Consider the following 16,678-nt stretch of genomic DNA (forward strand, 5'->3'; position numbering starts at 1 on the left):
CACGATTCGAGGAGCGGAAGTTAGGTGGCCTAGCCTCCTCCGCCTGTTTTCGGGGGAGGAAGGCAGGGTGGTAATGAGCGGAGCTTGAAACCTCTGCGAAAAAGCGGCCAAAGGCATTGGAGACGTCCTTAGGGGCCACAAGGACGTCATTCGCGACCGTCAAGCCAGAAACTGGTGAGTGGACCTTAGTGCCAGATAGCCGGCGCAGGCTACCCCAGACAACAGAAGGAGTAAAACTGTTGAAGGTGCTTGTGAAAGCAGCCCAGCTGGCTTTCTTGCTTTCTTTAATAATACGACGACACTGTGCACGTAATCGTTTATAATTGATACAATTCGCCACTGTAGGGTGGCGTTTAAAAGTGCGTAAAGCACGTCGACGAGCACGTAAAGCGTCTCTACATGCTGCGGTCCACCAGGGGACCGGTACGCGACGTGGAGAAGAAGTAGGGTGAGGGATGGAATATTCAGCAGCAGTGAGAATGACTTCCGTGAGGTGTGCGACCTGACGATCGCAGCTTGTGAAGGTTTGATCCTGAAAGGTCGCCCTGGAAGAGAAGAGCCCCCAGTCTGCTTTGGAGATGGTCCAACTAGATGAGCACGGAGAGGGGGTATGCTGCAGGAGATGGATAACACACGGAAGTGGTCGCTCGAATATGTATCAGAAAGTGCATACCACTCAAACCGGCGTGCAAGTTGGGGAGTACATATAGAGAGGTCTATATGGGAATAGGTGTGAGATGTGTCCGAAAGAAAAGTAGGGGCGCCAGTATTGAGGCAGACAAGATTGAGCTGGTTGAAAAGGTCTGCTAACAGGGAGCCCCTCGGGTAGGATGCTGGAGTGCCCCAAAGGGGATGGTGGGCATTGAAGTCTCCAGTTAACAAAAATGGTGCAGGTAGCTGAGCAATAAATTGCATCATGTCTGCCCTGGTAACGGCAGACGACGATGGAGTGTAAACAGTACAAATGGAAAATGTAAAAGTGGGGAGAGTAATGCGGATGGCAACTGCCTGCAGGCCGGTGTGCAACGTGATGGGATCGTAGTAAATATCATCCCGGATCAGCAACATAACCCCTCCATGAGCCGGGATACCTACCTCAGGGGGTAGGTCAAAACGCACAGAGGTGTAGTGTGCCAAGGCAATTTGATCGCATGGGCGTAGCTTCGTTTTCTGGAGGGCTACGACGAGCGGACGGTGCAAGCGGAGCAGGAACTTCAAGTCCTCTCGGCTGGAGCGAATGCTGCGAATATCCCAGTGAATAAGTGCCATCGTAAGAAGAAAAGGAAGATGAAAGAAGGGGTCACCTCGAAGGCCGCTGAGGGCCTGGCTTCGAGCGAGCACTGCCGCCGCTATCAGTAGGCGGACAGTCATCGTCCATTGGTTCTATAGGTTCATCGGACATCTTGGTAAGATGGCCGGGAGGGGGAGCTTCCTCCGCCGGTGAACGGCCAGATGTTCGGCTACCAGCGGTGCGGCCAGGCGAAACGGATGACGGCCTGGGGCGGCAACTGCTGGGTGGCGCAGAAGAAGATATGCGCCGTGGCGGAGAAGGAGAACTGTGCTTCCTATGAGCCTTCTTGGAAGGTCGTTTAGTGGAAGTACCGGTCGATGGCTGGGAGGTCGAGGTACGTAGGAAGTCTGCACGGGACGGTTCCTTCTTGAAGGCCCGTGCATCTGACTTCTGGGTCTTCGTCTTAGCAGAAGCTGATGAAGGGGCTGGTGTCTGTGGGGTGATGGGAGGAAGAGGAGACGTCGACCGCGCGATCTTAGCACTGGCCGAACGGACGACCGTGGTGCTGAAGGTCAGATCGCATGTCTGGGTTGCCACTTCCCTGGTAGTCCGAGGAGAGGCGAGGACAGTACTGTGTTTCCCCGCTGGGAGCAGCGTGGGCTTCCTACTAGCCAATAGCTTGCGAGCAGCCGAGGTGGACACTTTCTCTATGACCCGAATTTCTTGGATACAGCGTTCTTCCTTATAGACGGGACAGTCGCGGGGGGATGCGGCATGGTCACCCTGACAGTTCACACAACGGGGAGACGGAGGTGGACAGTCATCCTCATGGGCATCCCTGCCACAAGTGACCTATTTAGCCGCATTGGAACAAGACTGTCGAGTGTGATTGAAACGCTGACACTGGTAGCAGCGCGTAGGTGTCGGGACATAGGGGCGAACAGAAATAACCTCGTAGCCCGCTTTGATGCGCGATGACAGCTGAACACTATCGAAGGTCAATAAAAGTGTCCGGGTCGGTACAAGGTCATTGTTGACCTTTTTCATGACCCTATGGACAGCAGTCACGCCCTGCTCAGCGAGGAAAGACAATCTCCTCGTCAGTCAATCCGTCGAGGGATCTAGTATAGATCACACCACGAGACGAATTCAAAGTTCGGTGAGCCTCCACCCGGACAGGGAACGTGTACAGGAGTGTGGCTCGAAGCAGTTTCTGTGCCTGAAAGGCGTTCTCAGTTTCTAGTAACAAGGTACCATTACGCAACTTGGTACACGACAGATCCGGCGATGGCATCTACGCCCTCCTGGATAACGAAAGGGTTGACAGAGGAGAAATCCTTTCCGTTCTCAGATCGAGAAACGACGAGGAACTGTGGGGCAGGCGGTAGTAATTTTGTCACTGGTGGCTGGTCATGTTTCCGTTTGTGGGCAGAAGTCGAGAGAGAAGAAGAGAAATCCATTGCGGAGGAATCCCCCATGATTGCCAGCGTCTCCGATGGCGCGCTCCTTCCTTAAGGAGACCCTCTCAGAGGGCACTCCCGCCTTAGGTGAATGTTTACAACTCAGGTCACACCTCCCGAGAAACAGACGGAGGGACCAATCGGCATGGTCAGAAGGTATCAGCTCAGGCAATCACCCCTCCCTGGGCCTGGCCTTTACCTGGGGGTACGTGCGTGCCTTACTTGTCTATCCAGGGCGGGGAATTACGCGTTACCCCGTCACCGGCTACGCGTGCGAACGCGTGGGTCGGCCTTCAGGCGCGCACAGGGAGGAAGGAAGAAGAAGAAAAAAAAGAAGAGAGAGAGAGGGAGAGAGAGGACAGACTGTCTCAAACGCCGAGGCGGAGACCAGAGAAGGCGGGGAGAAGGAGGCAAGGGAAAGAAGGCAAGGGAAAGAAGGCAAGGGAAAGAAGGCGAGGGAAAGAAGGCGAGGGAAAGAAGGCGAGGGAAAGAAGGCGAGGGAAAGAAGGCGAGGGAAAGAAGGCGAGGGAAAGAAGGCAAGGGAAAGAAGGCAAGGGAAAGAAGGCAAGGGAAAGAAGGCAAGGGAAAGAGTAAGGAAGACTGAGATGGAGAAGAACAAAGAAAGGAACCAACCAAAGAAGGAAGAAACGAGAAGTGAAAAACCAAAAAGACCACAAATAGAGGTCGTGGGACCGTCCGTCTCCGGACGCAGGCGCTAACTACCCCCTTGAGGGGGATGGACTCCTTTTAGTCACCTCTTAGGACAGGCAGGGAGACCTCGGGCCTATTCTAACCCCCGGACCCGCAGGGGGCACAGCATCATGATGGTCGCATCCGTGTTTGGCGACACCGCGGTGAACGCACATTGGTAGCGTGTATTCGTCATCGCCGCACTGGCGTATCACCTGGCGTGATCGTATAGGGCCCCATTGGTTACACGTCTCGGTCACCTCTTGTTCGCATTGACGGCACTTTGAACAGTGGACGTTACATTTCAGATGTGTTACAACCCGTGGCTCTATCCTTCATTCGATCCCTGCGAAACCCTACGTTTCAGCAGGATAATGCACGACCGCATGTTGCAGGTCCTGTACGGGCCTTTCTGGATACAGAAAATACTCGACTGCTGCCCTGGCCAGCACATTCTCCAGATCTCTCACAAACTGAAAACGTCTGGTCAATGGTGGCCGAGCAAGTGGCTTGTCACAATACACCTGTCACTACTCTTGATGAACTGTGGTACCGTGTTGAAGCTGCATGGGCAGCTGTACTTTTACACGCCATCCAAGCTCTGTTCGACTCAATGCCCAGGCGTCTCAAGACCGTTATTACGGCCAGAGGTGGTTGTTCTGGGTACTGATTTCTCAGGATCTATGCACCCAAATTGCGTGAAAATGTAATCACATGTCAGTTGAACTACAATATATTTGTCCAATGAATACCCGTCTATCATCTCCATTTCTTCTTGGTGTAGCAATTTTAATGGCCGGTAGTGTAGTTGTTTTACAGCTCCTACTGTTGATTTTTGCTGCAAAATAGTGCTATATGACGTTCTAGACTTTCGCTTTTTATGACGAAAGGCACCTTCATTGGGTTTTTGCTAGGGTAATACAGGCTTTGTTTTTAAAGTAAATACATGAAACTGCGGCAAGACACTGTTTTGAATACTTATTATTCCATGAACCGGTTCGCGTATCGTTTGAATTTATCTTCGTATGGTTTTCTGGAAGTTAGATCACTACTTCTAGCATAATGCTGGGTGGTGACTCTCTGACAAGAAGATGGAATATGCTTTAATACATCATCGTGAGTATTGTTATCGTCGATATGCACACCAAAGTAAGTTTTGTAGTTACTGCGACAGAGTGGCGGCTTTTTTTCTGTTAGCGTCCATCTGTGTCCTCCAGTTTTGATGTCTAGTTGGTACGTCACTTCACACATTTTTTACACCGTCTGCATACATTCACAATGTGATAGTGAATCTTTGGCAGCATCCAGCGTGTGATATACAGCTGTAGCTTGCTACAGAGGTGTTGTAAAAAAAAACGTAACGCAGGTCTACCGTGCTCAGAGAAAGTAGGCCTGTGTCATGACTTTTTATCTTTTTTGTTTCGCTATCCCAGTGCAAATGCACAAGACTGTGTAAAAGTGTGTGAACTGATGTTCCAACTGGCCATCAAAATAGAAGCAGATAGATGGACACTAACAGAAAAAAAGCCGCCATTCTGTCGCAGTAAGTGCAAAACAAATTTTGCATCCCCATCGACAGATAAAGAATACTCAAAGCGATACATTAATGCATGTTCCATTTTCCTGAGACAGAGCCACCACGCAGCATTATTGTAGAAACAGCGATGGAGATTCCAGAAAACTATCTTAAGATGAAACTGAAATGATTCGAAAACCAGTTCAAGTAAAATAAATAACTATTAAAAAAGGGACTGGTTGCAGTTATATGTATTTACATTCAATTAACAGTCACGGGTTCTAAAATACCCGTAATGGATAAACCTACGTAATTTTTTTATTTATACACAGTTCATTCAAATTAATGTGACCACCGCTAATTTTCAACGGCCACGTGCAATAACCGCTCACGGACGGCAGGTGGCAGCACTAGCAGTGGAGGGTATACATAGCGTGTCAGGGGGACGCGGAAAACAGTGCAGAAGTTGTAACGCAGGGACTGAGCTATTTACCTCACGTCCAAAATGGCACGATCGCTGGCTTTCGCGAAAAGGGGCGACGCATTTCCGATACAGCCAAGTTTGTAAACAGTTCGCGTGCCGCCTAGTTGAAGTTCCTTGTGCACGACGAAATGCCGCTATGCAAAACTGGCGCCGAAGCAGCTGTGGTGCACCATGGGCCATAGACGGGTCGGGTGAATGACAGCTGCGGGGATGTGTAACGGCGAGTAGACGTGCAGCTGTTGAGTACCTGACGGCTCAGATGAAACATGGAATTAGCAACATTCAGCGAACGTTGCTGCGTATTGGCCTCTGCAGCAGGCAGCAGATGCTTCTAGAATCAGTGGACTACCTCGATCGGGCTGCTCGCGCCACTGATCGTCAACCCTCTTGCACGTCTCGCATATGTCCACGCTGCAGAAGGTTGTTATTAAGGTTTTTGACAGGTGACCACAATGTCACTGGACAATGGATCTTACAGTCTAGTACTCAGCATACTGCGCAACGTTTCGTATTTGCGTTGTCTTTTCTACGAGTTGCTATTGTAAACCAGACAGCAGGTCACCAATGTAGAAAATTATATATATAAATAGTATTCGTTTTAAGACTGACATGTAGTTTGAGGTAAAAATTCAGAGTGTACGTTCCACGAAGGATCAACCAGCATGTTACAACCAGCGTGTTACAACCAGCGTGTTACAACCAGCGTGTTACAACCAGCGTGTTACAACCAGCGTGTTACAACCAGCGTGTTACAACCAGCGTGTTACAACCAGCGTGTTACAACCAGCGTGTTACAACCAGCGTGTTACAACCAGCGTGTTACAACCAGCGTGTTACAACCAGCGTGTTACAACCAGCGTGTTACAACCAGCGTGTTACAACCAGCGTGTTACAACCAGCGTGTTACAACCAGCGTGTTACAACCAGCGTGTTACAACCAGCGTGTTACAACCAGCGTGTTACAACCAGCGTGTTACAACCAGCGTGTTACAACCAGCGTGTTACAACCAGCGTGTTACAACCAGCGTGTTACAACCAGCGTGTTACAACCAGCGTGTTACAACCAGCGTGTTACAACCAGCGTGTTACAACCAGCGTGTTACAACCAGCGTGTTACAACCAGCGTGTTACAACCAGCGTGTTACAACCAGCGTGTTACAACCAGCGTGTTACAACCAGCGTGTTACAACCAGCGTGTTACAACCAGCGTGTTACAACCAGCGTGTTACAACCAGCGTGTTACAACCAGCGTGTTACAACCAGCGTGTTACAACCAGCGTGTTACAACCAGCGTGTTACAACCAGCGTGTTACAACCAGCGTGTTACAACCAGCGTGTTACAACCAGCGTGTTACAACCAGCGTGTTACAACCAGCGTGTTACAACCAGCGTGTTACAACCAGCGTGTTACAACCAGCGTGTTACAACCAGCGTGTTACAACCAGCGTGTTACAACCAGCGTGTTACAACCAGCGTGTTACAACCAGCGTGTTACAACCAGCGTGTTACAACCAGCGTGTTACAACCAGCATGTTACAACCAGCATGTTACAACCAGCATGTTACAACCAGCATGTTACAACCAGCATGTTACAACCAGCATGTTACAACCAGCATGTTACAACCAGCATGTTACAACCAGCATGTTACAACCAGCATGTTACAACCAGCATGTTACAACCAGCATGTTACAACCAGCATGTTACAACCAGCATGTTACAACCAGCATGTTACAACCAGCATGTTACAACCAGCATGTTACAACCAGCATGTTACAACCAGCATGTTACAACCAGCATGTTACAACCAGCATGTTACAACCAGCATGTTACAACCAGCATGTTACAACCAGCATGTTACAACCAGCATGTTACAACCAGCATGTTACAACCAGCATGTTACAACCAGCATGTTACAACCAGCATGTTACAACCAGCATGTTACAACCAGCATGTTACAACCAGCATGTTACAACCAGCATGTTACAACCAGCATGTTACAACCAGCATGTTCCTCCCTCCTACGTGTATCTCGGGAAAGCCATGAACATAAAACTTGGGAGATTAGGGGTAAAGTGTAGGCTTTCCAACAATCTTTGTTCTTACGCCTGTAACAGTAGTGTGGAAATGACAATGGAACGTACGCCCGCTTAACCCCACTGTAAGGTGACCTACGTAGAACAGATGTAGATATACGGTGCAAGATTATCTGTTGTCAAAGTGCTTGTCACTCTTGATTTTTCATAAGGAAAGAAAAGCTCCCGCGGGAACATGGCGTGGCAGGTGACAAGTAGACGTCTGGAACTGCACGAAGCCGCCGTATGCAGCGAGTGTGGACGATTGCAGCTGGCGCGGCGTCGGAGGCTCCCCGACAACGGCCAAGGGCGGGCGAGCATCATACGTGACACCGCTCTGTGCACAGCCAGGGAACATGGCACGTACGGTGTTACGTAACAACGCCGCGGCGACCACCACCACTGCTGTGGCGAGCTCCGAGTCGTCGCCAACTTCCTCCTACAGATGAATTCCGTGGCAATCACATATCGCTATCCCCAGTGAAACTGAGGAAGAATTGCGCGACCCGCTGAATGGAATGCACGGTATTATTAGCACAAAATAACGAGCGAAGAGGATTAACGAGAACGTTATTAGCGATAAACTTATCAAAATCGCTGACCATGAAGTTTCTTTGAAAGCACTATAACGTCTATAACTACATTCACATACATGCTCCGCAAGCCACCGTGTGGTGCGTCGCGGAGAGTACCTTGCACCACTACTAGTAACTTCCTTTCTTGTTCCACTCGCAAACAGAGCGAGAGAAAAACGACTCCCTAAAAATCTCCGTATGAGACCTATCTCTCGCATCTCCATGGTCCTTAAGCGAAATCTATATTGGCAGCAGTAGAATCTTTTTGCAGTCACCTCCAAATTTTCCTTCTAGTGCTCCTCGAAAAGACAGTCGACTTTCCTCCACTGACTCCCATTTGCGTTCCCGAAGCATCCCCCTAAAGCCGTCGGCACGCGGACCGTGCATCCGAACGTTGAGTGCTGAGCGTGCCGAGTTTCTGACGTCATAGCGTGGAATAGCACGTTCGGGAGTCTTTCCGAACGTGCAGAGCAATATCTAGCATGTCATATTCTGAGCGTGCGTCTGAGCGTTGACCAATCGGGTGGCACAACGCCACCTACGTCACACGCAAGCCATCTCCCTTCAGCTCGAGTTGTGAGGCGCCATATTGGCATTCATTTCAAGCTTATACGTATACAGGGAGAGTCACCTAACGTTACCGCTGGATATATTTCGTAAACCAAATCAAATACTGACGAACCGATTCCACAGACCGAACGTGAGGAGAGGGGCTAGTGTAATTGTTTAATACAAACCATACCAAAATGCACGGAAGTATGTTTTTTAACACTAACCTACCTTTTTTTAAATGGAACCACGTTAGTTTTGTTAGCACGTCTGAACATATAAACAAATACGTAATCAGTGCCGTTCGTTGCATTGTAAAATGTTAATTGCATCCGGAGATATTGTAACCTAAAGCTGACTCTTGAAACCTCCGACGTTCAGTTGCGTGTTGTAACAAACACGGGCATAAATTGGCCAGCCAGTTCTCCTGATCTTACACCTCTGGACTTCTTTCTGTGGGGTACGTTAAAGGAGAATGTGTACTGTGATGTGCCTACAACCCCAGAGGATATGAAACAACGTATTGTGGCAGCCTGCGGCGACATTACACCAGATGTACTGCGGCGTGTACGACATTCATTACGCCAGAGATTGCAATTGTGTGCAGCAAATGATGGTCACCACATTGAACATCTATTGGCCTGACATGTCAGGACACACACTATTCCACTCCGTAATTGAAAACGGAAACCACGTGTGTACGTGTACCTCACCCTTCATGGTAATGTACATGTGCGTCAGCGAAAAACACCAATAAAAAGGTGTTAGCATGTGGACATAATGTGCTGTTCCAGTCTCTTCTGTACCTAAGGTCCATCACCGTTCCCTTTGGATCCCTACACAATTCGGTGCTCTCCGATACACACGATCGAACAGCGGAGGAGTGGTACTCAAGCGTCAACTTTAGGTTACGATATCTCCGGGTGTAATTAACATTTTACAATGCAACAAACGGCACTGATTATGGATTTGTTTATATGTTCAGATGTGCTAACAAAACTAACGGGGTTCCATTTAAAAAACGTAGGTTTGTGTTAAAAAACATACTTCCGTGAATTTTTTTATGGTTTGTATTAACCAATTACACTAGCCCCTCTCCTCACATTCGGTCTGTGAAATCGATTCGTCAGTATTTGATGTGGTTTACGAAATATATCCAGCGGTAATGTTAGGTGACTCACCCTGTATATGCCACTTCTGAGCACCAGCAAATTGAGACCGACTCGAAAACACATTGTTAACTGCAGTAAAATAATGAGAAACATCATATCCGTGGCAAAATAATTATTGTAACTTGCGTATTATGAGTCTATGCCATTTTAAGGCAACGACACACCGAGGATCCACCAAAAAAGCATTGTTCTTCGTACAATTTGTTATAATTAGTTTCAATTAGTAACATAGCCACGATTAAATCGTTTGGCAAGTAGCAACATGCTAATGTGGGCTAAATTATACGTATTGTCGGTGCAGCGTAGTGAGTAGGGTGACTGATTCCAGAACAAGTTGTATAAGATACTGGGGGTTCGCGTCCCTCTACACACCAATTTTTTTCCTAACATTCGCGTTTTTAATAGTTTCTGATGCTTTATTATTAGTTTAATGGAAGTATATACTATAATATTTGATGTTATTTAAGTATAAGTTCACCTATTTTGAGCAGTGAGTTTGTTCGATTGGCTTAATCTACAGGACAGCTTGCGCTACTTGTATAAGGATATTTTGTTCCTTTTTCTTTTACGCTTCCTAATTCACATGTTGCAAAGACTCCACTACTAGGTAGGAACAGTGATCTAGTAAGAACGACCTTGGGGTTTTACTATAATGTGGTAATGATGAAATAATATTTATCTTATGTGGAGAACTATTGCAAATTTCGATCGCTGCATTTGTAATGGAACGTTTGTAAGCCTGTGTGCTTATTGATTGGACACGGTACTTTCCTTTTTGTCTTAAAACATGTACATGGATATTGAAGTTTTTGTGTATATTACATATATAACAACGTGACTAGCATATGGACAATGAAGGAAATGTGCGTTTTAGTAGAGCTAACGCGGGAATTTTACGCGCGCCCGTTTAGCAAACAGTGTGATTTACGAACCAGAAACATCCCGCAACTGCCGCTAGAGTGCAGTGTGATCGCGTATATCACGTTGGGGCCCACGTACCGTATGCACAAGTCGCATCGTTTCTGAGCGTTCAGCAGCACTTTGAACTCACCACGCTCAACGTTGACGTTCGACGGCACGGTCCGTCTGCCGTTGGCTTAATACTCGCGCGTTTTTCGAACCTACTGGTAACAAAACTAACAACAAGTCTCTGAACTGCTTCGATATTTTCCTTTAATCCAACCTGGTTCCGAACTGGAACACTAGCGCGAGTCACTGATAAGCATTGCTCTAGTGTCCTGTATGCGGTCTCCTCTACTGTCTTTAACTCATTCACAGTGCGATGCGTTTTCCTTAGTCACTGCTGCACTTGCTTACTGTAACGTCACAACTTGTTTCCGGTAACGGTCATGTGCGGCGAAGTGCAGTAATATCGTTCTCTGACAGTATCGCTGGTGAAATGGTTACCCGATCGTCGAGCCTCAAAGGAAACTTTCTGATTAACTCAGTGCACAAAACTGAATGTTTTGAATATCTGGTCTACATTCATGCGAAAACCGTTTATAATTGCTGTCTTTACGTGAAAATAGATATACCGTTTGTTTGTAAAACGCGACCCATGTTATACATTTCTGGATTAGCCGGATTTTCGACTATCCGGATGACATTCGGTTCCGCACAGTCTGGATTAATGAGGTACCACTCTACTTCTATTAGTAGACGACAAAGCTGGAGGCTGTCTAGAGCCTTTCGCTAATCTAGGAAGATGGAAGCCACCCGTTCAGCAGCGTCTATTGTTTGCAATGTATCGTATATGAATCAAACAAGCTGCATTTCACATGAGTGGCTTTTCTTGAATTCGCCATAATTTTTGAGAGTAGCTCCGTCGCCCCCTCACCACCGTCGCCCCCACGAATATCGCAATATTTGAGCTTAGAAAATACGCTTTGGTCCTGCGACAACGAACGTCAGCGATACCGATCGGTAAATCTGCCATCCTACACCTTACCCTTTTTGCAAACACGAGTTATCTGCCCTCTTTCCCAGTCACCGGGGCCTATTCGCTGTGCTGGGTCACTTTATCTGTATATAGAAGGAAATGTCCTGACTGACTTACTGACTCATCACAGTCCAGTCCTAGCTGCTGAGGAGAGAATCTTTACATTTGGAGAGTTTTCATCTTATACTGCAGGTATTGTTTAAGAAGGGATTTTTCCGAAATTCCAGGGGATGAGTAATTTTTTGAAATTATTTCGCTATTAAGACAATTTGAAAGCTAGAACGATGAAAATTCATATATGGTTTTTCTGTCAGAAATAGAGATAAAGAGATACGTGTTTCGGCAGTTTTGTAAATTCAACCCCTAGCGTGGTGAAATAGTAGGTGAAAAACTTTTTGAAAATTGAAGAACTAGTAAACATTTTTGAACCTTTATGGAAAGGGGATTTCTCTTCTCGGATAGAAACAAAGAAATATGTACTAGGGGATTAAAGTTTCTACGGAAGTATAACCACAAGAACTCAAAAGGCAGGATTAACAAAAACCTCCGACTCCAGCTGAAAGAGTTGCTTTTCAGTCTGAAGTACATTCGGAAAAGACCATGCTTCCGATGGTCTTCATCAGCGCGAAAAGATTATAAGGCGTTGCCATTTGTGAACTAAACCAAAGAAACTTTAACATTCACCACGGCAAATCGGTTTTGTCACAATTGCATAGAAACATATGTTTAAAAAATTATCTCTGACGTAATTGCTAACCAAACGTGAGCGAAGCAGCTGGCGCTAACCTAATTTTATCATATATGGGTCTAAACGCACATTCCAAGGTTTTTGCATTCGAATAATACCTTCAGCAATAGTGATTATATATATATATATATATATATATATATATATATATATATATATATATATATATATATATATATATATATATATATATGTATATATATATACAGGGCTACAGTCAATGGTTCCGCCATTTTCACAGCGCTATATTTTTTGCAAATCTAACAACTCTACCACAACAAAGGACAGCATTTAATAACGATTGTGGTGTTGCTCACGCTGCTAAATACTGCATTTTCGGGCAACAACGAAGTTATTATGTGGCAGGTATCATTAGAGCACAGTTAATAAAGTCATTTCATGTAATAATAAAAAAAAACTAGACTCATCTTTTTGTGTTTCCCACGCTAGTCTCGTAAAATCATGGCTCAATCGTTGAAAATCCAGGTGGTTATGATTCCAAGCTCGGATGCAAAGAGGCCTAGGTTTTATTCTGCTATATTCAAAAGTTTTGTAGATGGCTTTACAAACCATTCTTGAAGATTACACTTTTACTGGACAATGGTGATGTAAAAAAATAATCAGCACTCCGAATTCAAGTTACACTTCCTTTTAATTGCTTTTATTACAATATCCCGCGACACACTAAACATCACTTCACAATACAAAACATAATTGAAAACATCTTCCTCACAGTCACTGTTTAAGTTCACATTTTATAAGCTGACTACAATATGCGTCTTTCCTACATTGCTTCCAAGACGTCCAACTCTCTAACAACTCCACAACTAACCAACCATCGCTTACGCGCCCAACAATCAGAGTTACAAGTACGTCAAAGATCATAGTGACAAAAGAAAGAATACACACTAGAATAATACCATTGCAATATAAACATATCGATGTATCACAAATGAAATCAAATCAGAATGTTGTCTCAGAAATATGTCAACTACTTTGCAGAAACACAGTAGAATATAGCTGGTATCAAGATGTTCAGGTGAGGTGCCGTAATGGTTGCGTAATTCAAGTACCATTACACAAAGTATTAAATGCACAAATGTGATTGCTGCATGAATAGAATCGGCAACTTATCGAGTTTGCATTGAGTGGCAACGAAAACAAGGAGAAGATGCCCAGTACACATGGGTTGGAAAATGTGTTCCTGAGGAGCTACGAGCAAATGTTTATCTTCGATACTGTGGACATCTCTACTACGGAACAAATGCCCATAGCTGTTAAGGTATCCACTTTAGTGCCCATGTTTACCAAACAGTTTTCCCTTCTTTTGGTCCATACTGCCACTTCTGAAACTTGTCTAACCAACAACGGTGCAAGTATATGTAGTCCACTGTCGGAGGTACCATCAGGGTTTTCGCTTACAACTTCCGACTCGTTTGTTTCCGGTACAGGGACCCTCACCTAAAATTGATAAATTTATCCATCATCCCAGAAATTTTGCAACACCACAAAATCACCCTCTGTATTCATAGATTTACAGGTGCCAGCGCCTCTGTAGCGTCATTGGACGTTGTTTCCGGACATGGGTTCCTGTTCAAAATATTGTGCACTCGCTCCCCTCTACAAGTCCTAGAAGTCTGTAACTGGAGTTTCCGAATACCCTGCAGAATGGGTTACTGAGACGCCAGAGAAGTCCAGCCGTAGACAGCGGTCGCCGTGAAAATTTGAACTATAAAGAAAGGGACGTAAGTTACGAGCGGTACTTCGCAGACTGAACACCAAATGCTAATATGCATCTTGAATATCGTATCAGGTGTGCGCGCGTGCGCGTTATGATGAGACCATGTTTCACGTATTTCGAAAAAAACTGAAACCCCTGTTGACGAAACTCAGTTAATCCACTTAACACAATATCGTCAATACCACGGACAGAGGCATCACGTGGTTTGGAGCCAACGTTCCGATTGTACTGTACTTTGACCAGGCCAAGCAAGACAGTGCACAGGTCAGAGGACAGAGGACGACGACAGAATTATGCCTAACGAAGCATAGCTGTATTCAGACCAATCATAGCATAGCATATCCAGTGGCCAGAACTGGACTCTCCTTCCGTGGTTTCTATGGCTTTCGCGATTAAAACTGGTTACGACGCAATTCGACTTTCACGGCGCCGTATTTTCGATAGCAAACTGGAAAGTGCTCGCGAGTAACGGAGCTATAGTCGGTGGCAAGAACCGCCTGTATCTTAAGAGGCATTCTGTTGTGGGGAGATACTCGGCGAGTGGCAGCAGTTATTTCGTATCGCATTCCTTGGGCAGAATGCTGAGCCTAACGCTGTTTGGCTTAGGTAACGTCGTTTCGGCTCATTTTATTCGAAAGACTGGGTCAGGCTGTATTCATTACCTCTTCTTACTCCTTTCTTTTCCACTTATTCAGGTGCGATTAGATCAGAACACCTATCCTAATTCTGAAGGAAACCACCTAAAATACAAGTAAGCGCCGTGACGCAAGCCGAGTTTTTCGTCGTGGGCACTGCTCCAGCGTATGTTCTGCTCATGATGCATCCACGAACTATATTGTTTAATTGATGTTTTCGTGGCTGAAATTTGTTAAGTTGTGTAGGTCTGAGATGTTTACGTTCATTCACTGGTCGTTTATTTGGAATATACTCTGGGTAGTTTATATTATTTCGTCTTCCAGGAGTTCTTTTATCAGTTGATTGTCTTGTATTTGCTAGGCGACAACGCCGCAGAACCGTCCTGTCGGCACGACTGTAACTACTTTTCTAGCCGGCGGTACCTCCACGACCGAAGCCAGGATGTGGATCCAGGCAGAGGAAAACACGTTCTACGTGGGTCAATCTACGGGGCAGCATAGAGTCCGAAAGACCACAAAGAGACGGGCAGGGAGAGAAGCACAAAACGCCATCATCGCGAATAAGTTCACAACTAGCACGCGAACGAAGAACACGGCGCGATGCTGAAGTGCTGAAGTGTCAGCGTAAGAATTGGCCGCCAAGTAAACATCTGGGTCAGCGATTCTGCCCATACGTCAGTCCCCGCGCGCCGCCCGCGGCAGCTTACCGTAATACTCTGACGCGATAGGGTGCATTCCTATGATCACAAAAACTGGCAACTGCCGGCAGAGCGGTCTGCTGACCACGCGCCCTCCATATCCGCATCCACCGACGCCAGTGGGCTGAGGATGACACGGCGGTCGGTCGGTTCCGTTGGGCCTTCAAGGACTGTTCGTACGAAGTTCAGTTCAGTTCTGTCACGAGACCCACGCCAGTTTGTCTACGTCAATATCGACTTCCGCTGTTTTTGTCAGTGTATTTCATTTGTTAGCTGTGACCCGAAGCATGCTATTCTTGACAGCGTACACCAAGCATTGTTGGTCCTTTGTGTGACTGTTGCAATTATTAGAAAGATTCTCCGCTTGAGGGAGGTTTCTGTATTCCAGTTTCCAATCCTGTCCATACAGACTCTCGTGATTTGATGTTTATTAGTTAACTTCTTTTCCAGTTCTTACTGTTCAACTAGGATTTGGTACCTACGGAAGTATGATTGCAAAAAAGCGCGCGCCTCTTCGTCCGAAGCAGATCGACGGCTACGAATGTCTCTTCAAGGCTCCAAAATACCAAAGGAGCACAGAGAGAGATCGCAACAGTGTGGAGGTTGTGCAAGGACTTACCAGCCAAAGTTCTGCAGCGTAGCCTAAGCAATCTTACCAACATGTGGGCAGGCATTATCCTCCAGCAAAATGTTGCCGTCCTTCAATATTCCTGGGCGTTACGACTCGACGGCGCGCTTCAATTTTTGCCAAGTGATCACGCACCGCTCAGTATTAATCGAGGCGCCGTGTTCCAGAAAGTCTATGAGCAGCCGTCCCTTGCAGTCAGAGAAAAAGATCATGAGTTAACCGGTGCAGGCGTGCACAGATTTACAGTTTTTCGGGAGGCGGGCAGGTAGTAAACACACGTGCTTCTGGTATTGGCCCTGAAGCTTTTTCTCCAGCTCTAAATGATACCATGTTTCATCTCGCGTGACAGTACGGGTGGTTCGGTCTAATTTTATTCGACAGTGTACCGCAGGAACTGGGTGTTCTTTCTTCCTAGTACTCACATTTTAGTTCGCCTCAGCAGTTTTGCTACACTTTTGCGTGGGCTACAGCGACCAGTAACGATACTAGCAGTGCGTCTACTAATTCGTTTCGTGCCTGTCGCCAGGCCCACAGGATGA

The sequence above is a fragment of the Schistocerca serialis genome, chromosome 7 (genome assembly GCF_023864345.2).
Source record: "Schistocerca serialis cubense isolate TAMUIC-IGC-003099 chromosome 7, iqSchSeri2.2, whole genome shotgun sequence".
In the NCBI taxonomy this organism is placed as follows: domain Eukaryota; kingdom Metazoa; phylum Arthropoda; class Insecta; order Orthoptera; family Acrididae; genus Schistocerca; species Schistocerca serialis.